General features: G+C 37.8%; 1 long non-coding RNA gene across 1 annotated transcript in view; it reads right to left on the reverse strand.

Moving 5' to 3' along the window:
• LOC132371450 (uncharacterized) overlaps nt 1–25,880 on the reverse strand; it is a 46,751-nt gene that overhangs the window by 16,950 nt on the left and 3,921 nt on the right. The window contains exon 2 of the long non-coding RNA XR_009504846.1: nt 24,487–24,556. This is a non-coding gene — a long non-coding RNA (uncharacterized LOC132371450). The remainder of the gene's footprint in view (nt 1–24,486; nt 24,557–25,880) is intronic.

Below are 25,880 nucleotides of genomic sequence, written 5' to 3' on the forward strand. Positions count from 1 at the left end.
TTAATGCATGTATGCGGAACCTAGAAAAATGGTACAGATGAGCCAGTTTGCAGGGCAGAAGTTGAGACACAGATGTAGAGAATGGACATATGGACACCAAGGGGGGAAAACTGCGGTTGGGTGGGGATGGTGGTGTGCTGAATTGGGCGATTGGGATTGACATGTATACACTGATGTGTATAAAACTGATGCCTAATAAGAACCTGCAGTATAAAAAAACAAACAAAACAACTAATACTAAACTTTCATTGGGTTATTTGTATGGAAATATGTTAATATAAATGTTTCAGACATTACATGAAATTTCTAAAAATCTTATATTTGTATTTGTATGGAAATATGTATGGAAATATGTTAATATAAATGTTTCAGACATTACATGAAATTTCTAAAAATCATATTTGTATTTGTATGGAAATATGTATGGAAATATGTTAATATAAATGTTTCAGACATTACATGAAATTTCTAAAAATCTTATATTTGTACTTGTATGGAAATATGTATGGAAATATGTTAATATAAATGTTTCAGACATTACATGAAATTTCTAAAAATCTTATATGTTCTGGTATAATGTTATAAGTAATAATCCTAGTTATTACTTTAAAATGTATATCTCAGAAATAACTAATTTTCTTGTCAACTGCATTATTATGAACTGTCATCAAATCTTTAACCGTGGTCATTTTTAAGTCTTTTGTCATTTACAGACAGTTCTGGGTGTACTCTGATGATTTTGCAAATATGTTCCTATAAAAGGGTTTCATCTTCAAGAAATACATGGAAAAGACTCTGACAAGTACAGGTTTCTGGTAACGGACTGTACTGCTGAACTGAATGAATAAGCATTTTCAGAACTCTAATGAAAAACTGGTGAACTCATAAAAGTGCTAACAAAAGATCAAGATGAAAAGAAAAATTAATTACATGGGACTGAGTGAACTGATGAGGATGAGTATAATTTTTGTGACTTTCTGTCTGAATTTAAAAAAAAAAAAAAAAAAATTCCACAAGGACTCAGAGGCAAAGAATATACAAATCAATTTTCACTGCATAGTAAAGGAGCTGTTACAGTGGAGGATTACTGGACTGAATGTCAATATTATGACATAGTATGAGTGTGTTTCATGTTTCGTAATTGCAATCATTGTTGCTTTTGTTGTGGTCATCCATGTACAATGCTTGGTGTCAGTCGATTTATCTCTTGTAAAAATAAAATACAGTGTGTGTGTGTGAAAAAAATAAAAATAAAAAAATAAAGCACTTTAAGCTTGAAGAAAAAAAAAAAATTGTGAGGTTATATGTATATAGAACACATATATACATATAACCTCACATTTTTTATTTGTTCATATATATATAATATCTAAATATATTTTATTTATGTGTATATATATAAAATATTCCACACACACACACACACACATATATAAAATGGACGTTATTCAGCCTTTAAAAAAGAAAAAAAAATTGCCATTTGCAACAACGTGAATGAACTTGGAGGATATTTTGGTAAGTGAAATGAGGCAGCCACAGAAACACAAGTACTACATAATCTCATTACACTGAACTGATAAAAGAAGAGCACAGAATTGGTAGTTGCCAGCAGCTGAAGGGTTGGGGTATGGGAAGATGTTAATCGCAGGATACAGAGTTTCAGTTACAGTGAATGAGTAAGTTCTGGAGATCTAATGTACAGCATGACAACAATAGTTAATAATACTGTATTGTATACTTTAATTTTCAAAGAAAGTAAATCTTAAGTGTTCTTCCCACACACACAAAATGGTAACTGTGAGGTGACCAATGTGTTAATTAGCTTGATTGTTGTAATCATTTCACAATGTATACATATGTCAAAACATCATGTTGTACATCTTAAATGTATACACTTTTATTGTAAATTATACACCAATAAAGCTGGGGCGGGGGGACAAGGAAAGAGGGAAAGACATTTCAAAAAATGTATTATGTATTTTTTAAAATATTTCCAAAGAACTTGATTCTCCTCTTGAAAGTCTATGCTGAGGTACACATTTCTTTTATTTTCAGTGTAGTCATTTCTTTATGGATGAATTATGTCTGTGAAGCTGAGTCTACTTAACTGACTTGTTGACACACCACAATTAAAGAAAGGGATGCCAGTATATTAGAACTAAAATGCTTGCCTTTGAATGTTCATGACAAAACAAAAGCCACAAGAAACCAACATCAGCAGAACATACAAAAGAAGCAAAAAAGAATTGCCAATCATTCCATAACCTTAAGGAAATTTACTCATTGAAAATAAAATGAAAATTCATCCTTAGAGCTGGCAGAAAAGAACAGTGCTCAAATTTGGTCCCCCATTGGAATGAATGCTTCCTCGACAGAGTAACAAATGAAAATTGGATCAGGGACACATTTTCAATGAAAAAGACACACTGCCAGATGGCTTCTTGGCAAAGGAAAGGGAAGAGTTGATTAAACTGTCATGTGATGACTTCAAATTCAGCAAAGTGCAGCTTAACAACTTCTTGTTGAGAAGGATAAAGGAGGACATTCAGGTACGGGGTATGGTTTTGACATTGTTAAGGTTTAAGATTACTTTGCAGTTTCATTGGTTTTCTGCAATGCTTTCAATAAGGAAAAACACAAAATGAACCTCAACCGAGAGCAAAATTTTCTGCTGAATAGAACTTGGGTTTCTCTAGAACTAATTCTTTGAAATCTTGATGCCAAACACTCCTCATAAAGCACAATTTTACTTTTCAAGAAAAAATATAGTGTGCATGTTCATTTACATACACTGCTATTTTGGCGTGAATTAGGATTTGCTCCCCTTATCATACCAGATAAAAAATGGGGATACTATAAAACTTATACCAACATGCAAACATGTCCCCTAAGGACTTATTATCCTTGCTTGTCTGCCCCCTCTCTCCTTTCTTTTAACAAATCACTAGTTTGCTTTCATAACTGTACTGGCCCATGTGCAGGAGTTGTCAATTAAAAGGCTTCCAACCCACCTAGCTTGGGCATGCCAACAGCAATATGCTATATCCTTGGATTCTGTACTTGGTCCAGGGGTGGGCATATAACTCAAACAGAGCAGTCAACATCAATTTTGGAACTGGTATGGATGCTGGGAGAGGATCTCTTTCCTCCTGATGCTCCTGGATACTAAAAAACATGTTAGCCAATTGCTGCCACATAGTGAAAGCTTGCCTGAGAATAAAGGAAAAAGCAAAAAGCAGAGACAAAAATGGGAGGAAAAGAGAGATATAGTTCTGAGGGGACTGTATCCATGCCAGGCTCCTGCCTTGCTTAAAAGCACCTCTCATCTTATAATTTTCAACTATATAAGTCACTAATATTTTTCTATGATTATTGGAATTTTGTCATTAAAAAAAAGAGTGTCTTGACTAATACACTAAGAATCTGTGTTTGGAAGGTGAATCACCTGCATATTTGTTTAAGAAAAAAGATATTTACATTGAACTAAGTAAACAGCCTTCCAGAACAATTTTTCTAAAAAAACAACATCCACAATTGTATGTGTGTGGTCTGCAGAGTCTAAGATCTTTGAGGTAAGAGACTATATCACACAAATTTCTATCTCCCCATAGTCTAGGACTCATGACTTTTTTTTTAAAATAAATTTATTTTATTTTTGGCTGCGTCGGGTCTTCGTTGCTGCGCGCAGGCTTTCTCTAGTTGCGGCGAGCCGGGGATACTCTTTGTTGCGGTGTGTGGGCTTCTCATTGCAGTGGCTTCTCTTGTTGTGGAGCATGGGCTTTAGGCATGCAGGCTTCAGCAGTTGTGGCACACGGGCTCAGTAATTGTGGCTCGCGGGCTCTAGAGCACAGGCTCAGTAGTTGTGATGCATGGGCTTAGTTGCTCCACGGCATGTGGGATCTTCCCTGACCAGGGATCGAACCCATGTCCCCTGCACTGGCAGGTGGATTCTTAACCACTGCACCACCAGGGAAGTCCCTCATAAGAATTTCTGAATCTAATTGAGTACTGGATTCCTTGCATAAAAAATTTTATTTACAAACTTATCAGGGAACACAGTTTGTATCTACTGAACTCATGAGTAAACTATTTATCACACTGCTGTTTTTCTGCCTTAAGTTTGTGGGGTTTTTTTTTAATGTTTTCACATTCTTGTCTGACTCCACTGTAGTGGAGTCTGTAGTAGACACTGAAAAAATAAAAATTAGATATTCAATTAGAGAGTGTCCACAAGACTTAAATTCTTCTATTTACACTCTTCTAGAGAAAATCCCATAATAACACAAATGAGCATTTTCATTCATAATTGTGATAATTCATGAACATTATCATAATACTGTGCTTTTACTTAGCATCCTCTGTACTACTTAAAACACATTTATTTGTACTTTTTCACTTTTCCTCTGTACCTTCTTTTTCAATGAACCTTCTGCTCTGTGAATAACATAATTGGTAGAAAACAACTTGCTACAAAGTAATCAATAAACAAACACCAATCAAATGAAAAATGCCCTTGCTGTTGTCAGGCTGGTATTCCCCGGGAGTATAAGCAATACATATTTTACTGAAGCTTTCATAGTGGAGATGGAGAGAAGATTTTCATTATTAACACTGAAAATTTCAATTAAGAAAGCCCAGTTGGGGCTTCCCTGGTGGCGCAGTGGTTGAGAATCTGCCTGCCAATGCCGGGGACATGGGTTCGAGCCCTGGTCTGGGAAGATCCCACATGCCGCAGAGCGGCTAGGCCCGTGAGCCACAACTACTGAGCCTGCGCGTCTGGATCCTGTGCTCCACAATGGGAGAGGCCGCGGCAGTGAGAGGCCCGTGCACCGCGATGAAGAGTGGCCCCCGCTTGCCGCAACTAGAGAAAAAGCCCTCGCACAGAAACGAAGACCCAACACAGCCAAAAAATAAATAAATAAATAAATTCATTAAAAAAAAAAAAAGAAAGCCCAGTTAAGCATCCTCTCTCAATTTTCATGTCTCTGTTTTGAAGTCACAGAGTCTCTTCTCTCTCCTCTCCCTTTACAGGGCTTACTTACCCTAGTTTTTCAACTCACCTTTCTTGCCTCTTCTCTCTTTCTTATTTATACAGAACAGTTTATACCCACCACTGGCCACCATCACTCCACTCATCTAAAGGATCAACGTGCCTTAAAACATACTTCTCAAAGCTTAACAGGCATATGAATCACCTGGAAATCTTGTTAAAATGCAGATTCTGAATTAGTGGGTTTGGGGAGGAAAACTGAGATTTTCTAGTTCTAAAAGCTGAATGACACAGATGTTTTAAGCCTGGGAACCATCCCTTGGGTAGCAAGGGTTAGAAAATTGAGGATGATCACTGATTACCAGAACTTGTTTCCTCCCTCTCTAACACAGGTCTGTGCCAGTATATTTTTATGAGACACCATTTTCTCATCTATAAAATGGGAATAAGTACCCTCTCCTGCTACACAGTAATTGTGTAGTTTAAATAAGCTTTTGTTCTGGAAGAGTTTTGGAAACCATAAACAGTTACATAAATGTAAGGGGTCATGATTTTTGAATTCTGTGTATGCCATCATTTAACAAATAATTATAGGTGGTCTACTAGTGAAAGGTCCTGGGTTAGGTGATGAAGTTAAATCAGTGAACAAACAATGCAGTTTCTCTCTTTATAAAATTTATAATCGGTAAGAGAGCAAAATATTATGATATTACAAATTGAATTATTTAACTACAAATACCTTCTAATAAGAAAAAGTGTACGAGAGCACTTGATGGTTGTTTTAGATCAATCTAGGAGTGACATTTCACCTGATTTTAGACACAGGAGTAGCAATTAACTTAAAAAAGAGAAGAATAGAGAATATCCAGGCAGAAGGAACTAAACATGCAAGCACTCTGCAATAGGAATCACATGGCTTGTTCACGGAACTTTTTTTTTTAATATTCTGCCCTTCGTGATATGTGTTTCTTTCGCAGTTATTATGATGATGTATTTTACAATTGAATGATTTTATTTCTTTTTTTATGGAAGAGTAACTGTGAAGTTCTTCTACCTTCAGAATTGTAGAGTGGTTCTCAAATCTTAATTCATATGATCAGTTTATTGACTGTGTACAAGGGAACAACATGCAACCTACTTCCCCAGGTATCTTAACGGCAGATTCACTTTGTTGTGGTAATAACTCACTGTATTGGAAGAGTCTTTCTGAAGCATCCTTTTTTTTGGTTATAATTCTGAATTCTTAAATTCAAAGTTCTTAGAAGTTTATTTTAGGAACAATGGAAAGGAAACATGAGAAAGAGTTGGAAGAAAAAAAAAGTTTTATGGAGATAATTCATATGAAAGATAAAAGGGAGAGGAAGTAGGAGTGGGTAGGGAGCCTTCAGATCCAAGATGCATTTATAAGAAGATCTGTGAAAGTAAAGATGAAAGGAAGGAGAATTTTGTAGTAAGGACAGCTCTGGGAAAGCCTCTGCTAGCCCAGTGGGAGGGATGATACAAATATTGCTCCTATACTGGGCAGAAATGGTGAGTCCTTGTAACATCACCTTGCTCAGTCATTGCCTGGGACTGTGAGGAGGTGTGTGGTAGCAGAGGGGGGTCTAGAAGGCATCTTTAGCTACAGGTTTTCAGCTAAGTGACCAGTGCAGAAGTTCCCTCTTGAAAAGAGATCTGAATGATAATGCTTCAATGTCTACTTCACCATTTCAATCTCTCTCACCATTTGTTCTCTATTGTTATTTTTCTCATCAAATGTGTGACTCTGGGTACGTTTTGAACAGTGCCAAATTGTGTCTTTTTATTTATTACACTTTTTTTTCCCTCAGAATACCATTTGACTTCTCACTCTATGTATTCTGCTTTCTCCCCCCGCCCCCCCAAGGTATTTTGTTTTCATTTGGAGCTTTTGTGTTTCTAGTCTTGCTTAAGAAAAATCTTACTTGCCCCCAAATTATATCATTTTCTGCTAATATTATTATTTACTAATTATTGAATTTTAAATCTTTGATTTATTGAAATTTATTATTTTATGATGTGATTCATACTTGGTAGACAATATTTTGTTACTTCCAGATGGATAGCCAATTATACCACCACCATTTATTAAATAAACTACCTTCTCCCCATTCATTTAAAACAACACATTGTCACATAGTTTCTCCATACTTCATTTAGATCCTTTTATGAACTTTTACTTATAGACTTGTAAATTATTTCTACTCCAGGTTCATACTCTATTAATTAGTAACCTTATAGTAAGTTGTAAATACATTGTGTAGTAAGTTCCCACTCAATACTCATTTTAAAAAATGGGAGTATGGAAGAATAAAAAAATTGGTAAATTCTTTTCACGCCCTAAAAAAACCATAAAATTGGGCACAATCAGCAAAAATCTTTCTGAAAACTACCAACAATAAATGGAAAAGGCTTTAATTTACGAAAAGCTGCCAAAACATTGAATAAGATCCATGCGAGACAGTGGCTTTTTTCCATGGACCTGGTCTCATCCCACTCCCAGCTTGGTTAGTGTGGTGCTGACCATGTAAAGCAGGAGCTTCACTGCATGGGGAGTGCTGCCATGACCTGCAGGTTCACAGCACAAGCTGTGAAGGGTGTTGTCAGTAAAGTAGCACATTCAATAGGAAACAAATGAGAAAAGCCTTCAATTCTGCTATTCTTTGGATTGTAGTCCCATTTGAGGCTATCAACGGACCTGCCACTTATTTTACCGGGGAACAGCAGGAATGAAAGAGCATTATAAAAGTGAGACTAACTCTTAATTCACACCTGGTTTACTAGCAGACTGTGTGCACATGCAGGGGAGACCCAAAGGGACATGGTTAAAAGCAAATGCCAAAAGAGACTTGAAAGCTGTCTGAACTTTACATATGTTCCTTAACTAAACACACGTCTATCTGCAGAGGGTGGAAATCTTATGGGCTCATGGTGTTCAGCACAACCTCTAACCAATCATTGGCTGACCAGTGAGGTATGTGGATACAGGAGCAACCCCAGGAAGTCAGGGGAGTTGAAAAAATCAAAAATGAGAAAAAAAATAACTGAGCAAAGATATCAACTACTGCAGCATCCAGAGTAGGTACAATACATGACCTAATATGTCCAGTTTTCAATGACAGAGTATGAGGCATACAAAGAAATAGAATATGTGACCTACTCAAGAAATAAAGCAGTCAATAGAAACTGTTCCTGAGTGGGTGCAGATGTTGAATATAACAAAGACTTCAAAGAAGAAATTATAAATATGTTCAAGAATTAAAAGACATGCTTAAAGGTTAAAGAAACATATGTGGTCAATGAATCAACACTTAAGAGAATCTCAATAAGGAAACAGAAACTGTTTAAAGGGAACCAAATCGATATTCTAAAATTGAAAAGCACTATAACCAATATGAAAATAGATTGGTCCCTCATCATATTTTAGATAGCAGAAGAGAGAATCCTCAAACTTGAAGATGAATCTATTTAATTTATCCTATCTGAAGACAGAAAGGAAAATATTTTTAAAAGAGGAATAGAGTTTCAAAAACCTATGGAATAGGGGCTTTCCTGGTGGCGCAGTGGTTGAGAGTCTGCCTGCCAATGCAGGGGACACGGGTTCGAGCCCTGGTCTGGGAGGATCCCACATGCCGCGGAGCAACTAGGCCCATGAGCCACAACTACTGAGCCTGCGCGTCTGGAGCCTGTGCTCCGAAACAAGAGAGGCCGCGACAGTGAGAGGCCCGCGCACCGCGATGAAGAGTGGCCCCCACTTGCCGCAACTAGAGAAAAAGCCCTGGCACAGAAACGAAGACCCAACACAGCCAAAAATAAATAAATAAAATAAAATAAATTAAAGAGGAAACATTAAAAAAAAAAAAAAAACTATGGAATAACATGAAACATACCAACATATATGCCATAGGAGTCCCAGAAGTAAAGGAGAGAAAACTATTTTAATAATAGTGGCTCAAAATGTCCCAAATTTGACGATAAACAGTTTACAGAGCCAAGAAGCTCAAAAAACTTCCCATGGGAAAAAGAGAGATTTACATCTGGGCACATCATAGTCAAACTGCTAAAAGACAAATATAAAAAAAAAATTGAAAGCAGCAAGAGAAAATTGACTAATTATGTACAAGGAAACAACAATATGATTTATGGCTAGCTTCTCATCAGAAGCAATGGAATCCAGAAGGCAACAAGATGCCTTTTTCAAAGTGCTGAAAGAAAAAATGAAAACCTGTCAACCCAAAATGTATATGTGATAAAACTACCATCAAAAATAAAGAAAAATAAAGACATTCACAGATAAACAAAGATTAAGTGAATTCATTCCTAGCAGAAATGCCTTAAAATGTATTAAAGGAAGTCTTTCAGTCTTAAAGTACATGACATCAGATGATAACTCAAATCTACAGAAAAGCATAAAGAGCACTGTAGATGGCAAAAACATAGATAAATATAAATGACGGCAAATGTATTTTTTTCCATTTCCTCTTAAATAGTTAAAGAAAATATTGTTGCAAAGGCCAATGACTATAACACTATATCATTGAACTTATTACATACATAAATGAAATATACATGAAAATATTAGTATCAAAGAAGGAGAAGAAATAGAATCATACTGGAGAAGTATTGCTATCTATGTCCAGAATTAACAAAGTATTGACCATGATAAGTTAAAATTCATATTGTAATCTCTAGAGCAACCATTAAGAAAATAACTTTTAAAAAGTGCTAAAAAACAACAGAGAAATTAAAATGGTACAATAAAAAAATTTTAATAATCACAAAACAAGGTAGAAAAGTAAAAACAGAAGAACAAAAAAGACTTGACACATTAAAAAAATAGCAAAATGACAGAGGTTAATCCAATCAATAATAACATTGTGTATAGATTAAACACTAATCCAAAGGTATTGTTAGATTGGATTAAAGAACAATATCCAATTATAGCCTGTCTACAAATATACACTACAGATTCATAAACACAAATAGATTAAAAGTAAAAGGATGGGGGCTTCCCTGGTGGTGCAGTGGTTGAGAATCCGCCTGCCAACGCAGGGGACATGGGTTCAATCCCTGGTCCGGGAATATCCCACATGCCGCAGAGCAACTAAGCCCATGTGCCATGACTACTGAGCCCACGTGCCACAACTGCTGAAGCCTGCATGCCTAGAGCCCATGCTCCGCAACAAGAGAAGCCACTGCAATGAGAAGCCCGCACACCGCAATGAAGAGTAGCCCCCGCTCGCCGCAACTAGAGAAAGCCTGTGCACAGCAATGAAGACCCAACACAGCCAAAAATAAATAAATAAAATAAATAAATTTATTAAAAAAGAAAAAAGTAGAAGGATGGAAGAAGTTGCATCATGCAATCAGTAACCATACATTAAAGAGCTGAAATGGATAGATTAATATCAGAACAGACTATAAGACAAAAGATATTATTAGAGACAAAGAGGGACATTTCATAATAATAAATGGATCGATATATCAGGAAAATATAATGCCACTAATATATATGAACCTAACAAAGAAGGAGCAAAATCTAAGAAAATTAAAAGCATACATAGGTCACTTAAAAATTTTAGGTAGAAATGTCAATACCCTCTATCAAAAATAGATTTTTTTTGAAAACTAGATAGAAAATTAGTAAGATTATATAAGATTTGACCAACACTATCGGTCAATTTGACCTAATTGATGTTTACAGACTATTCTACCAGACAAGAAAATAATACTCATTCTTTTCATATATACATGCATTCTTCAGGATAAATTTTAGGCTAGGCCTTAAACCAAAAGTCAATAATTTTAAGGTATTGACATTATTCAAAATATTGAATTAGAAATTAATAATAGAAAAAAATTGAGAAACACCCAAATACTTATAATCTCAGATCATATCTCTAAATAACACATACATTAAAAAAGAAATAATAAGGGAACTTTAAAAGTATTTTTAACTGAATGAAAATAAAAACATATGAAAATTTATGGGGACAGATAAATCGATTCTGGGAGGGAAATATATGGTTTTTAAAAAGTAAAAAGGTCTTGAACAAGTCATCTAACATCCACCTTAAAAAACTAGGAAAAATAATTAAGCCAAAATTAGGCAGAAGATAATAAAAATCAGACAGAAGTCAATTAAATGGAAACAGGAAAATATAACATGAAACATACCAACATATATGGAAGAGGCTGGTTTTCACTGCTGTGTTTATGCCGCTTTACACCCACTTGATTCACTTACAGAGAGATGTCAATAAATACATTTTAAGATTCTTACTAGTCAGATATATGCTTCTGTGGTGAATAGAGTGTGTTGAGTCCAGTTCATTGACTAATGAGTCCCCTTAACTCTCTCCTTGTCCAAACTTTAGTCAGGCTCCTCTGAGCCTGTCAAAGGCTCCAAACATCATCCCTCTCTGCCACTGATGCTTCAGGCCCCATCGGCTCTGCTAGATCTTACGGCCTAAGTGGCAGAACAGCTTGCACAGCAGCCTGGACCTTTTGTAGAGCCTTCTGTTCTGGGCCCCACTCAAAACTAGCAGCTTTTCTGGTCACTCAGTAAAGGAGCCAGAATAACACACCCAAATAGTAATACGTTGCCTCCAGAATCCAAAGAGGACACTAGGCATTCTGGCACTCTTTTTTTTTTTTTTAATTTTTATTTTTTTCAGTTGTAAGAGGGGTCAGATGTAACAACTTATTCTTCAGTGTGGAAGGGGTACCTCAACGAACGCTACACCACCCAACCACCCAGTGGTATCATTGAGTAAGAAGACTTCACAAAAGATGAATTGAGGGTACATATAAGACAAGAGAGGTCTATCAAATTTAATCAGCAGTAATGAGTTAAGTTCATATATTGAGGAGATATTTTTCAGGTCAGCTAGTTGGTGGGAGGAGAAAAATCAAAGAAGAGGTAAAAGGCAGTACTTTAGAATACTTGGTGTTCTTCCAACCACAGAAATGAGTGGAACCTCGAGTCTCAAAGGAATCAAAACAAGTTAAAGATTTGGGTCAAATCTGCAGTGGGATTAAACTGATCTTGCCTGCCACAGAAATGGAAATGCCTCCTTATGGTATTAATGTAGTGAGAAAAATAAATGAAATACACAAAATATTTTGAGCAGTATGACTTTTTCTTTAAGTAAGTCTTTTGTTGATGCTCAATATTTGACGTAGATGAATTCAAAGCTCCTCTCACAAATGTAGAATAGAAGCTCAGACACCTCTTCTGCACACCTCCACCTTCCTACTGTGGAGCTGCTGATACACTTCCACAAAACTCCCCTTTTCCTCTTCCTTAGCTTTACCATTACTTTATGTCTTCTGATTATATTAGATTTTTTACCTTTTGTTAGATGCAAACACCAAACATAAGTAAAAACTAGAGTTTAAAAAAAGCCTTCTTTTTAACTAGAGTTAAAAAGTTGACAATATCAAACATGTTTAATGAACTAAAGTGGTTCCTGAATTTAGAAGACATACATTAATACGAAAACCATTATAAATCGGTGAATTAGTATACTTTTCACCTTCTTAGGACAATTACATTTTAAGGAATGATTACTTAGAGGAAGGAGTTGATACATACTGCTTGATTCTCAGGTGTTGGATTGTCAGGTAACATGTGTAGCTGGGAGAATGCTTACCTATACATTATTTATCACTAGAGGCTATACTTTCTTATGCCTCATGTGAGCAATCCAGTATATAAATAATATGTATTTTTCCATTAATATGATTCCTTCTCTGCAGTTTCCATACTTTAAGGTTAACTGTGACAGATCAGGAATTTGAGCAGGGCTCAGATTAGTGGTGGATGGGTAAATCTAGAGGGTCCAAGCTTCAAGTAAATTGGTTACATTGTGTATTTCACAAGTCTATTTTTTGTAGACTTAAGTTTTCTGCAGTTGGTGTTAGGCTAAGCACTTTGAACCCGTGCTATGAGACAGCCTTATCATCTTTGAGTTATAATTATTTATTTCTCATCTTTGTTCTCCTTCTGACTAGGGAATTAATTTTATTTGCATTTATGTCTCCTCTGCTAGCCTGTGAGTTCGACAAAGGCAGAAAATGTATTTATGCATTTCTTGTACCCCAGAGCCTAGCAAATAGCCGAGTATGAAGTAGGTGTTCAATCAATATTTTTCAATAAAATTAAAGCCCACAAAGTACATTTTTTCTCTCTCCATAAAAATAAAGCTGGTAATTTTGCAGACATATTTTCAAAATGTCTTATTTTTCACGATTGTGACAGTTGCTACATATGTCCTAGAATTTTTTTTTCTTTTTACAGAGGAGAAAACAGCTAACAGTTCTTACTATGTAAAGGATTTCACCATAAAGCTTGAAAATAGACTGATTTTCTCACATTCTCGGGGCTTGCTCTGGGCGTAGGAGCACATATTTTCAAATAAAATATAATTAGTGATTTTTATAAAGGGAGAAACCATTGACTTCATTTTGCTCTCCTGTGTGAGCGGACGCTTGGTGACAGTTCCTATCCCCCATGGGCTTGTCTGACAGTTCTCACTAGGCAACTCTATATTGGAACAGGGTAGGAATATAATTGTGCTCTTGTTAAAACATGCTGTAATGTCAAGTGCACTGAATTTTAATTCCCTTGGTGGGTCCAAATAATCAGGAAATTTTCCAACTGCAGGAGGACTTTGAAATAGCATGTGACATTTTTACAGCTGGCCATAATTTCATGTTTTGTCACCTTTGATCAAAGTGTCATCTTAAATGAAAGCAAGGAGACAGAAAATGCTACGGTGAAATACACAATGTAACCAATTTACTTGACGCTAAAGGTAAAACTCATGTGCAGTAATAATGCTCCCCCAAAACTCACATGCTTAGGGAATTCAAATGTTAGAAAATTTCTATAGCTAACACTATATTGTGAATTATTTCTAAGATTATTTTATAATTTGAATCTGTCACAGTTAACCTTAAAGTATGGAAACTGCAGAGAAGGAATCAAATTAATGGAAAAAATGCATATTATTTATATACTGGATTGCTCACATGAGGCATAAGAAAGTATAGCCTCTAGTGATAAATAATGTATAGGTAAGCATTCTCCCAGCTACACCTGTTACCTGACAATCCAACACCTGAGAATCAAGCAGTATGTATCAACTCCTTCCTCTAAAGGTAGTTCTCACTGGGAAACTATCAAGGGTTAGTTTAGGAGAATGAAATATTTAGGACCACCAGAAATGTTTATAATACTATATTACGTAATGGTAGGGAAGGAAGTTATCTGCTCTCAAACCTCCTAGGTTTGGTACACATTTAGTTGTGAAGTGTTAAAATATTTACAACCTAGTTTAGTCTGTTTGGGCTGCTATAATAAAATACCAAAGACTGGGTAGCTTATAAACAATAGAAATGTATTGCTCTCAGTTCTGGAGGCTAGAGGCTGAGATCAGGTGCCAGCACGGTTGGGTTGACTTCTCCTTGAATCCTCATATGGCAGAAGGGAGCTTTGTGGGGTCTCTTTTATAAGAGCACAAGAGGTTCCACCCTCATAACCTATGTACCTGCCAAAGCCCTTACCTCTTAATACCATCACATTGGGCATTAGGATTTCAACATATGGATTTCAGGGACACCCGAACAATCCAGACCATAGCACAACCTAATGACTGGATTGTAAATTTTAAAACTCCTTATTTTCCTGCTGCCTCAACGTCCCCCCTAACAGGCTATAAGCAGCCCTCCCGGGTGACCAGGTACACTAGCATGATAAAGCTGACCCCTGCTACAGGTTCCCCTTCTTGCCCTCCCCTGACCATGACCTAGTGACATTCAAGCACAACAATGAAATCCTCTGGCACCTTCTGCTGAGTACTCCACCCTGACCCTCACTTGCCCACAGGTCCTCACTCTCTCTCTCAGCTCTCCACCCACTTGGCTGAGCCAGCTCCCTTGGTGCTCCCCTCATGAGGTCCCTTCATGACCCTGTCTCTCTCAGACCTAGGACATAAGAAAATTTGTTTTCTTGTGGCCACACCTGACTGACCATCTCATGAAAGAATATAGGACAATGACACAGCAGGGGCTTAGAGATTTCTCAAGGAAATGGAAGTAACCTCTGCATAGGCAATCTAATGACTTAATGTTATAGATGAAGAATTTAAAACCCACAAAGATAGTGACTCGATCGAAGTCTCCAAGCTAATGAGTGACAGAGTAGATCTTTTATCTCAGATCTTTTGATAGGTACCTAATCCTACTCTGCAAATACAATAAACTGCCTCTATAAATATCTGATTTTCCTGTGTACTCTCTTTACCACAGGTTACTTCTGTAAAGTAAATAGTAAAGACCAATAATTATTGCAAAGATTATTCACACATATTAATAAAACTCTCAGTCAGTTAATCTGCTCAAACAAGTTTGGATACATTAGTGTAGGATTACTATTTTAACAGTTAATACATGTAAAACTAATCAGTTGTCTATGTAATTGCAAATGGCAAGAAATTCTTTTCCTTCACTTCTACTTTTTTGCTGTTGTTGTTATTGTTGTTATCTATTATAGTGTAACTAGCTATCCTATAATTTAGTGGTCTAAAACAAAAACATGTTAGTATATTTCATGATTTTGCAGATCAGGAATTTGAGCAGGGCTCAGATTAGTGGTGGATGGGTAAATCTAGAGGGTCCAAGATAACTTTAACTAGATTTTTGTTTTATTGGCACAGATAGTGAGAAGGTTGGTCTCAACTGGGTCACTTTCTTTCTCCATGTAAACCTCAGAGCCTCTCCACGTGGGCTCTTCAACAGGGTCATTGGACTTCTTACATGGCACCCTAGGGCTCCAAGAGATGTAGGGGGAATCTGTCTGTCCTGCTAAAGGCTAAGCCAGAGCTGTCATGGTGTCACTACTGCCATGCTCTATTTGTTAAGGAAGTAGCGAAGTAACCCCGATCCTTGATAGGAGAAGTGTCAATGCATTTGTACTCATCCTTAATCTTGCACAATACATTATCAGCAAAAAAGGTTATATTTGAAACTTTAACAGTTACATTCTTTTCATTATCCTTCTGATTTAGAATATCTAAGCTTTCTTAATCAATGTTTAATCAGAATTTATAGTACTCTTAAGACATTCTAGGAGGAGAGAAGATGGCGGAAGAGTAAGACGCGGAGATCACCTTCCTTCCCACAGATACAGTAGAAATCCATCTACACGTGGAACTGCTCCTACAGAACACCCACTGAACGCTGGCAGAAAACGTCAGACCTACCAAAAGGCAAGAAACTCCCCCCGTACCTGGGTAGGGCAAAAGAAAAAAGAAATAACAGAGACAAAAGAATAGGGACGGCACCTGCACCAGTGGGAGGGAGCTGTGAAGGAGGAAAGATTTCCACGCACTAGGAGCCCCTTCGCGGGCAGAGAGTGCGGGTGGCAGAGGGGGGAAGCTTCGGAGCCACGGAGGAGAGCGCAGCCACAGGGGTGCGGAGGGCAAAGCGGAGAGATTCCCGCACGGAGGCTCGGCGCCGAGCAGCACTCACCAGCCCGAGAGGCTTGTCTGCTCAGCCGCCGGGGCGGGCGGGGCTGGGAGCTGAGACTCGGGCTTCGGTCGCAGGGAGAGGACTGGGGTTGGCGGCGTGAACACAGCCTGAAGGGGTTAGCGCACCACAGCTGGCTGGGAGGGAGACCGGGAAAAAGTCTGCAGCTGCCGAAGAGGCAAGAGACTTTTTCTTCCCTCTTTGTTTCCTGGTGCGCGAGGAGAGGGGATTCAGAGCGCCGCCTAAACGAACTTCAGAGACGGGCGCGAGCCGCAGCTAACAGCGCGGATCCCATAGCAACAGGGGCGCAGAGGGAAAAACGGAGAGACTCCCGCACAGAGGCTCGGCGCCGAGCAGCGCTCACCAGGCCGAGAGGCTTGTCTGCTCCCCCGCCGGGGCAGGCGGGGCTGGGAGCGGAGGCTCGGGCTTCGGTCGGATCGCAGGGAGAGGACTGGGGTTGGCGGCATGAACACAGCCTGAAGGGGTTAGCGCACCACAGCTGGCTGGGAGGGAGACCGGGAAAAAGTCTGCAGCTGCCGAAGAGGCAAGAGACTTTTTCTTGCCTCTTTGTTTCGCGGCGCGCAAGGAGAGGGGATTCAGAGCGCCGCCTAAACGAACACCAGAAACTGGCGCGAGCCGCGGCTATCAGCGCGGACCCCAGAGACGGGCGTGAGACGCTGGGGCTGCTGCTGCCGCCTCCAAGAAGCCTGTGTGCGAGCACAGATCACTCTCCACACCGCCCCTCCCGGGAGCCCGTGCAGCCCGCCACTGCCAGGGTCCCGTGATCCAGGGACAACATCCCCGGGAGAACGCACTGCGCGCCTCAGGCTGCTGCAACGTCACGCCGGCCTCTGATGCCGCAGGCTCGCCCCGCCTCCTCTGTACCCCTCCCTCCCCGCGGCTTGGGCGAGCCAGAGTCCCCGAAGCAGCTGCTCCTTTAACCCCGTCCTGTCTGGGCGGGGAACAGACGCCCTCAGGCGACCTACACGCAGAGGCGGGTCCAAATCCAAAGCTGATCCCCAGGAGCTGTGCGAACAGAGAAGAGGAGGGGAAATCTGTCCCAGCAGCCTCAGAAGAAGCGGATTAAAACTCCACAAACAACTTGATGTGCCTGCATCTGTTGAATACCTGAATAGACAACGAATCATCCCAAATTCAGGAGGTGGACTTTGGGAGCAGGATATATTAATTTTTCCCCTTTTCCTTTTTTTTTTGTGAGTGTATATGTATATGCTTCTAGGGGAAATTTTGTCTGTATAGCTTTGCTTTACAATAGCTTTATTTTACTTCACTATATTATAGCTTCTTTCTTTCTTTCCTTTCTTTCTTTTTTTCTTTCTTTCTTTCTTTCCTTCCTTCCTTCCTTCCTTCCTCCTTCCTTCCTTCCTTTCTTTCTTTCTTTCTTTCTTTCTATTCTTTCTCCCTTTTACTCTGAGCCGTGTGGACGAAAGGCTCTTGGTGCTTCAGCCAGGCATCAGGGCCGTACCTCGGAGGTGGGAGAGCCAACTTCAGGACACTGGTCCACAAGAGACCTCCCAGCTCCACGTAATACCAAATGGCAAAAATCTCTCAGAGATCTCCATCTCAACATCAAGACCCAGCATCACTCAATGACCAGCAAGCTACAGTGCTGAACACCCTATGCCAAACAACTAGCAAGACAGGAACACAGCCTCATCCATTAGCAGAGAGGCTGCCTAAAATCATAATAAGGCCACAGACACCCCAAAATACACCACCAGACGTGGACGTGCCCACCAGAAAGACAAGATCCAGCCTCATCCACCAGAGCTCAGGCACTAGTTCCCTCCACCAGGAAGCCTACACAACCCACTGAACCAACCTTAGCCACTGGGGACAGATACCAAAAACAACGGGAACTACAAACCTGCAACCTGTGATAAGGAGACCCCAAACACAGTAAGATAAGCAAAATGAGACGACAGAAAAACACACAGCAGATGAAGGAGCAGGGTCAAAACACACTAGACTTAACAAATGAAGAGGAAATAGGTAGTCTACCTGAAAAAGAATTCAGAATAATGATAGTAAGGATGATCCAAAATCTTGGAAATAGAATAGACAAAATGCAAGAAGCATTTAACAAGGACGTAGAAGAACTAAAGAGGAATCAAGCAATGATGAAAAACACAATAAATGAAATTAAAAATACTCTAGATGGGATCAATAGCAGAATAACGGAGGCAGAAGAAAGGATAAGTGACCTGGAAGATAAAATGGTGGAAATAACTACTGCAGAGCAGGATAAAGAAAAAAGAATGAAAAGAACTGAGGACAGTCTCAGAGACCTCTGGGACAGCATTAAACGCACCAACATTCGAATTATAGGGGTCCCAGAAGAAGAAGAGAAAAAGAAAGGGACTGAGAAAATATTTGAAGAGATTATAGTTGAAAACTTCCCTAATATGGGAAAGGAAATAGTTAATCAAGTCCTGGAAGCACAGAGAGTCCCATACAGGATAAACCCAAGGAGAAACACGCCAAGACACATATTAATCAAACTGTCAAAAATTAAATATAAGGAAAACATATTAAAGGCAGCAAGGGAAAAAAAACAAATAACACACAAGGGAATCCCCATAAGGTTAACATCTGATCTTTCAGCAGAAACTCTGCAAGCCAGAAGGGAGTGGCAGGATATACTTAAAGTCATGAAGGAGAAGAACCTACAACCAAGATTACTCTACCCAGCAAGGATCTCATTCAAATGTGATGGAGAAATTAAAACCTTTACAGACAAGCAAAAGCTGAGAGAGTTCAGCACTACCAAACCAGCTTTACAACAAATGCTAAAGGAACTTCTCTAGGCAAGAAACACAAGAGAAGGAAAACACCTACAATAACAAACCCAAAACATTTAAGAAAATGGGAATAGGAACATACATATTGATAATTACCTTGAATGTAAATGGATTAAATGCTCCCACCAAAAGACACAGGCTGGCTGAATGGATACAAAAACAAGACCCATATATATGCTGTCTACAAGAGACCCACTTCAGACCTAGAGACACATACAGACTGAAAGTGAGGGGATGGAAAAAGATATTCCATGCAAATGGAAATCAAAAGAAAGCTGGAGTAGCAATTCTCATATCAGACAAAATAGACTTTAAAATAAAGACTATTACAAGAGACAAAGAAGGACACTATATAATGATCAAGGGATCGATCCAAGAGGAAGGTATAACAATTGTAAATATTTATGCACCCAACATAGGAGCACCTCAATACATAAGGCAAGTACTAACAGCCATAAAAGGGGAAATCGACAGCAACACAATCATAGTAGGGGACTTTAACACCCCACTTTCACCAATGGACAGATCATCCAAAATGAAAATAAATAAGGAAACACAAGCTTTAAATGATACATTAAACAAGATGGACTTAATTGATATTTATAGGACATTCCACCCAAAAACAACAGAATACACATTTTTCTCAAGTGCTCATGGAACATTCTCCAGGATAGATCATATCTTGGGTCACAAATCAAACCTTGGTAAATTTAAGAAAATTGAAATCGTATCAAGTATCTTTTCCGACCACAACGCTATGAGACTAGATATCAATTACAGGAAAAGATCTGTAAAAAATACAAACACATGGAGGCTACACAATACATTACTTAATAATGAAGTGATTACTGAAGAAATCAAAGGGGAAATCAAAAAATACCTAGAAATAAATGACAATGGAGATACGACGACCCAAAACCTATGGGACGCAGCAAAAGCAGTGCTAAGAGGGAAGTTTATAGCAATACAAGCCTACCTCAAGAAACAGGAAACATCTCGAATAAACAACCTAACCTTGCACCTAAAGCAACTAGAGAAAGAAGAACAAAAAAACCCCAAAGCCAGCAGAAGGAAAGAAATTATAAAGATCAGGTCAGAAATAAATGAAAAAGAAATGAAGGAAACAATAGCAAAAATCAATGAAACTAAAAGCTGGTTCTTTGAGAAGATAAACAAAATTGATAAACCATTAGCCAGACTCATCAAGAGAAAAAGGGAGAAGACTCAGATCAATAGAATTAGAAATGAAAAAGGAGAAATAACCACTGACACTGCAGAAATACAAAAGATCATGAGAGATTACTACAAGCAACTCTATGCCAATAAAATGGACAACCTGGAAGAAATGGACAGATTCTTAGAAATGCACAAACTGCCGAGACTGAACCAGGAAGAAATAGAAAATATGAACAGACCAATCACAAGCACTGAAATTGAAACTGTGATTAAAAACCTTCCAACAAACAAAAGCCCAGGACCAGATGGCTTCACAGGTGAATTCTATCAAACATTTAGAGAAGAGCTAACACCTATCCTTCTCAAACTCTTCCAAAATATTGCAGAGGGAGGAACACTCCCAAACTCATTCTACGAGGCCACCATCACCCTGATACCAAAACCAGACAAAGATGTCACAAAGAAAGAAAACTACAGGCCAATATCACTGATGAACATAGATGCAAAAATCCTCAACAAAATACTCGCAAACAGAATCCAACAGCACATTAAAAGGATCATACACCATGATCAAGTGGGGTTTATCCCAGGAATGCAAGGATTCTTCAATATACGCAAATCAATCAATGTGATACACCATATTAACAAATTGAAGGAGAAAAACCATATGATCATCTCAATAGATGCAGAGAAAGCTTTCGACAAAATTCAACACCCATTTATGATAAAAGCCCTGCAGAAAGTAGGCATAGAGGGAACTTTCCTCAACATAATAAAGGCCATATATGACAAACCCACAGCCAACATTGTCCTCAATGGTGAAAAACTGAAACCATTTCCACTAAGATCAGGAACAAGACAAGGTTGCCCACTCTCACCACTATTATTCAACATAGTTTTGGAAGTGTTAGCCACAGCAATCAGAGAAGAGAAAGAAATAAAAGGAATCCAAATCGGAAAAGAAGAAGTAAAGCTGTCACTATTTGCAGATGACATGATACTATACATAGAGAATCCTAAAGAGGCTACCAGAAAACTCCTAGAGCTAATCAATGAATTTGGTAAAGTAGCAGGATACAAAATTAATGCACAGAAATCGCTTGCATTTCTATACACTAATGACGAAAACTCTGAAAGTGAAATTAAGAAAACACTCCCGTTTACCATTGCAACAAAAAGAATAAGATATCTAGGAATAAACCTACCTAAGGAGACAAAAGACCTGTATGCAGAAAATTATAAGACACTGATGAAAGAAATTAAAGATGATACAAATAGATGGAGAGATATACCATGTTCCTGGATTGGAAGAATCAACATTGTGAAAATGACTCTACTACCCAAAGCAATCTACAGATTCAATGCAATCCCTATCAAACTACCACTAGCATTTTTCACAGAACTAGAACAAAAAATTTCACAATTTGTATGGAAACACAAAAGACCCCGAATAGCCAAAGCAATCTTGAGAACGAAAAATGGAGCTGGGGGAATCAGGCTCCCTGACTTCAGACTATACTACAAAGCTTCAGTAATCAAGACAGTTTGGTACTGGCACAAAAACAGAAATATAGATCAATGGAACAGGATAGAAAGCCCAGAGATAAACCCACACACATATGGTCACCTTATCTTTGATAAAGGAGGCAAGCATATACAGTGGAGAAAAGACAGCCTCTTCAATAAGTGGTGCTGGGAAAATTGGACAGGTACATGTAAAAGTATGAAATTAGAACACTTCCTGACACCATGCACAAAAATAAACTCCAAATGGATTAAAGACCTAAGTGTAAGGCCAGACTCTATCAAACTCTTAGAGGAAAACATAGGCAGAACACTCTATGACATACATCACAGCAAGATTCTTTTTGACCCAGCTCCCAGAGAAATGGAAATAAGAACACAAATAAACAAATGGGACCTAATGAAACTTAAAAGCTTTTGCACAGCAAAGGAAACCATAAACAAGACCAAAAGACAACCCTCAGAATGGGAGAAAATATTTGCAAATGAAGCAACTGACAAAGGATTAATCTCCAAGATTTACAAGCAGCTCATGCAGCTCAATAACAAAAAAACGAACAACCCAATCCAAAAATGGGCAGAAGACCTAAATAGACATTTCTCCAAAGAAGATATACAGATGGCCTACAGACACATGAAAGAATGCTCAACATCATTAATCATTAGAGAAATGCAAATCAAAACTACAATGAGATATCATCTCACACCGGTCAGAGTGGCCATCATCAAAAAATCTAGAAACAATAAATGCTGGAGAGGGTGTGGAGGAAAGGGAACACTCTTGCACTGTTGGTGGGAATGTAAATTGATACAGCCACTATGGAGAACAGTATGGAGGTTCCTTAAAAAACTACAAATAGAACTACCATACGACCCAGCAATCCCACTACTGGGCATATACCCTGAGAAAACCATAGGTCAAAAAGTGTCATGTACCACAATGTTCATTGCAGCTCTATTTACAATAGCCAGGACCTGGAAGCAACCTAAATGTCCATCGACAGATGAATGGATAAAGAAGATGTGGCACATATATACAATGGAATATTACTCAGCCATAAAAAGAAATGAAATGGAGGTATTTGTAATGAGGTGGATGGAGTTAGAGTCTGTCATACAGAGTGAAGTAAGTCAGAAAGAGAAAAACAAATACAGTATGCTAACACATATATACGGAATCTAAGGAAAAAAAAAAAAAAAAAAGGCCATGAAGAACCTAGTGGCAAGACGGGAATAAAGACACAGACCTACTAGAGAATGGACTTGAGGATATGGGGAGGGGGTGGGGTGAGATGTGACAGGGTGAGAGAGTGTCATGGACATATATACACTACCAAATGTAAAATAGATAGCTAGTGGGAAGCAGCCGCATAGCACAGGGAGATCAGCTCGGTGCTTTGTGACCACCTAGAGGGGTGGGATGGGGAGGGTGGGAGGGAGGGAGATGCAAGAGGGAAGAGAAATGGGAACATATTGTATATGTATAACTGATTCACTTTGTTATAAAGCAGAAGCTAACACACTATTGTAAGGCAATTATACTTCAATAAAGATGTTTAAAAATAAAAAAAATAAAAAAAAAAAAAGACATTCTAAGTTACTCATGTTGAAATAACAAAAGCAGTCCTTTTTATTTTATGCTTGTAAACTATCAGATACACTTTAGTTTTATTTAAACTTTCTGCTTAACAAGACTCACATTTTTGGTTGTACTGTCTAATGTTATGTTGTAGGGTTTTGATATCACTGAGACTCAAATTCAGGTAGATTTGAACTGAAAAGCCTTTTCCACTGCTTGAGATTACAGAGTAATTTTTAAGTGATTTTGTGAAATAGATAATTTTTAATTTAATGGATGTGTAACAAAATATTTATCTAGATATTTTATTACTAAAACTCAAACTGAGAAGTAAAAGAGACTATGCTGTGATATTTCTCTGACAGAAGAGAACCTTGGAAGCAGCTGTAGCCAAAATCATATTTTCTCACATGAAAGGATGTGAAACCACCACAGATACTAATAGTATCTGAGAAAGAAGCCAGGTGATTAACAAGGCTAATCAGCATTTCTAAAAATTCAGATAAATTTGAGACTATAATAGGATTACATTTTCTGCTACTCAAGCCATCAATATTTGCATATGAAACTGGTAAGGTTTACAAATTGGGATAGCTCTAATAAGCCCAGATTTGTGCCAGTAACAGCTAGAAGCTAGAACTTTTCTTGACTTTTCTTTCTGCAAGAAAAAATAGCAGGAAAAAAAAAAAGCCTCCTTCAAAGTATTTGCTTTGAAATCTCATGATTAGATGAGACTCAATCTGATATCAAATCAGAGAGAGAGAGAAAAATCATTTCAGGTGCTAATTATAGGAAATTCAAAATACAGGGAGAATAGTAGAATACTTTACTTTTATTAAACTTACCTTTTAAAAAAATTCCAGTGTTGACTGAAGTCACATGAGGCAGAACCTAGGTAAAAGAAAATGTTTTCTCCTAAAAAATAGAAAAGAAGGATGTTATAAGACATTACATAAAAATATATACTATTGAATTAAGAATGCATACCTTGTAAAAACATTAATATAGTAACAGAATATTGGCAAAATAGAATAGCATGCCATTCAATATTATGGAGCCATTTCCTCATAGTTGACCAATTAAATTTCACTTGAGCAGAATCATTTACTATTTCTGAATGTTGAGCATCTAAATGCTAAGTCTGATTGCAAGACAGTTGATTGACTTGACACGCCAAAATGGATCAAGTTGACTGATTGTAAGTCATTCTAACCAGTTCTTCAGTAACACATACGAATGGTTATTTATGCAAAAATAACCATTTCAGTATATTTTAACTCTTAAGTTAAAAAAACACACTCTCCCCCTCCCCTGCCCAGAGAATCAATTCTAAGCACATGAAAGAACTTTGGACTTTCCCTCTCCATTAAAGGAGCCACTAGCCACATGTGGCTATTTAAATTTAAACTTAAATGAATTAAAATTAAATAAAATTAGGTTTGTAATTCCTCAGCCATATTACTCCATTTCAAGTGCTCAACAGTCCCATGTGGCTCATGGATCCCATATTGGACAGCATAGATATAGAACATTTCCATCATACAGAAAGTCCTATTGGACAGCATTGAGCTAGAGAATTTCATTGGCTGAAATTAAGCTTTTGTGTATTATATTAGAGACTATCTAATTATTAAGTCTTGTAAGAGCCTTCAAAGATACAATAATATTGAACAAAAGGTTATTGATATTACCATAGTTTTAACTTTCTACAAATGGACAAGTAAAAGATAAAAAAATAGATTTTCCCACTAATTGGCTAAAAATAAAAACAGGCATAATTCTAAATAGTAGACTAGCATATGAAAATAAGCACAACATAATTAATAGTCAAATAAAATGGATGTATTCATGATGACTTTTTAAAAATCTATAAGATTAACCAAACTTTAAAAATTGGCCCTCTTCATTCATGACTGGTGTGAATGTAAATTCAGCAAGAGATCAGATATTATCTTTTGTAGTTAAAAATATACATTTTTGACCCACCCGTATGAATCTATCCAATAGAAATTAAGGTCTTGCTATAGAAGGAAGCTTATTTAGAATAATTTCTAGTGGCAAAAACTTGGAAATAACATGAATGGACATCAATAAAGGAATAGTTGAATAACTTACAGTACATTCACCATATAAAATTATAAAGTGATTTTTAAAAATGTTAGATCTTCTACCTTTCATGTGCAGAGATCACAAAGTACACAAACATGACATACTTTTAAGTAAAAAAGAAAGAGAATGA

Source organism: Balaenoptera ricei, chromosome 9 (genome assembly GCF_028023285.1).
Source record: "Balaenoptera ricei isolate mBalRic1 chromosome 9, mBalRic1.hap2, whole genome shotgun sequence".
NCBI classification, from domain to species: domain Eukaryota; kingdom Metazoa; phylum Chordata; class Mammalia; order Artiodactyla; family Balaenopteridae; genus Balaenoptera; species Balaenoptera ricei.